The 2,142-nt window shown below is 37.9% G+C and overlaps 1 long non-coding RNA gene across 1 annotated transcript; it reads right to left on the reverse strand.

Moving 5' to 3' along the window:
• Positions 1–277: 277 nt before the first annotated feature.
• Positions 278–1,583, reverse strand: LOC113343408. The gene is made up of 2 exons (XR_003357231.1): positions 1,525–1,583; positions 278–523 (listed from the first exon to the last, which is right to left on the reverse strand). It is a non-coding gene; the product is annotated as an uncharacterized LOC113343408 (long non-coding RNA).
• Between the last annotated feature and the right edge of the window lie 559 nt (positions 1,584–2,142).

Genomic DNA, 2,142 nt, shown 5'->3' on the forward strand with positions numbered 1-2,142 from the left:
CCTAATCCGCAAGATATATGAACCAGTTACGGGATGGATTCTCAAATCCACATTTTTAACGGTTTGGTTGCGGTTGAACTTTGAAATTCACAAATTCACGCGCACCGTAGAGTATTAAGGAGATTGAGGCGATATGTGAGAGATTAGGTCTTAAATGATTTTGCTAATAACATCTATAAGAAGATCGAAGATGTGAAGCAGATTAGTAAACTTTTTTTTTAACATGCAATGTAAGCTTTCTGGTCTGATATAAACATTCTATAAAACTCGGGAGAAATAAAGAGCTAAATACGGTTTCGTAGACTAGTAGTTGTTCTAATTGCGAGATAAATATCATTGCGGTGAAACAGTACGGCACAAATCATAATTTGTCAACAATTAACACGAAATCCTATCAAACAACTAAGGACAAATTTATTAATCAAAGGGAGAGAATCCCATGTCATCATCGCTCTCCTCTTATATCTTCCTTCTCCTCGGCTGCAGGTGCTTCAGCACAATCAGCTGATGCTTCAAGAAGTTCCTAAACCAAATCATAAGCACAAACTGAGTTAATCCGCATCCACTTGTATCACCCACCGATGAGCGGATATTAAATTCATGGGTGATCGGGCCGGACATAGTTGGATTTTCCAAACCGCAACTTTAGCCGTTGCACACCCCTATATGACCTAAAACATGGTTAAAAAAAACACCTATGGACGCAAAGAGGTGGGAATGTTGGGTACCATGATTGATTCATGTGGGCTTAGACAAAATATCAATTGCATGTGGGCTTAGACAAAATATCAATTGCATGTGGGCTTAGACAAAATATCAATTGCATGTGGGCTCGATTCCAGTTAATAGTTACAATGAAAATGCACTCCACATTCAAATTACACATCGGCATTCCATTCCAACAACCAAATTGGCTAGAATTGTTGTCAGCTGACTCACTTGCAATCCACTCAGCGCGTAGACTTGCAAGAGTGGTACCTGTCTGGCCAGATTATTTTTTGATTGAGCTGAACGTCTAGGCCGTTCAGCAATACAACCATGGAGCCATCATCATCCTTAACATGATAGTACAACAACCCACAAGGCTCCAGCTAGACTCTTGTCTAACACATAACACAAAGCTGGTTTGGAGCTAGCTAACCAGAGTCCCAAGGTGCATGTAATTCACATCTGAATATGCCAAAGGGTGTAGATGCAAAGTACGCAGACAGGTGTACTTTGCATCTGAATGTACCCAAGTGTGTAGATGCAAAGTATGCAAAGAAGTGTATGTATTTACTGTGTTCAAATTAGCAGACATGAATCAATCTCTTCCGGAACAAAAGACACTAGCAATTAGTAGATATAAATACAGTTCTAAACCATTTGAAAACATAAAGTTATAAGCTCTGTAGAGAAGCTCAACATTAGCTGTTCATAAATATAACTACAGGTTTATAATCCTAAACCACACAAACAAGCAATTTATCTAAGAGGATCATAAAAGTACTCTCGAGTGGGGTTTATCCGCTCTGTTTAACTTACAGAAGTTAACCTTGAAGCTAGTTGGCACTTTCAGCTGACAGTTCCCTTTCAATTGCTGCAATAAAGAACGAGGAACATCACTAAAAGAAAAGAATGAAAAAATTTATTAAAAAGAAAAGCTTTACTGTCAATTAAGGTTGTTAAATCAATTTCAATAAATATGAGTGGAACGGTTTGTTAGATCACTGATACACGGCGGGTTCCAGGATATATGATAGAGCATGAATATTATATGTGCAAATAAAAACACGATCTTTAGTGAATAATTATTATTTTTAGATTGCTATGTTGGAATTTCAGCTTCTTAATATCATAATAATTACTTTAAGCGGAAATGAATTCCCCCAGGAATGGAAAAGGATGATAACTTGCCTAGGTACTCCTCCTTCAACTGTTTCCTATATGCAATCTCCGCAACTAGGACACCGAGCGTTGCGGCTGCTGCAGATGGTAAAACATAACCTCTGATCATACTGCTGAGAATTGGTTCTTCATGTAGCTGAAGAAGACAACAGAATAGCAAGTGGATGAATAACAATTACAGAGAAAAAGGTGTGATGAAAGGTCAGAGAGCGAGAGAAGAAGACCTTGAAATGTTTATAATCATCAAAGACTTTT

This window comes from Papaver somniferum, unplaced genomic scaffold, assembly GCF_003573695.1.
Source record: "Papaver somniferum cultivar HN1 unplaced genomic scaffold, ASM357369v1 unplaced-scaffold_5701, whole genome shotgun sequence".
NCBI classification, from domain to species: Eukaryota; Viridiplantae; Streptophyta; class Magnoliopsida; order Ranunculales; family Papaveraceae; genus Papaver; species Papaver somniferum.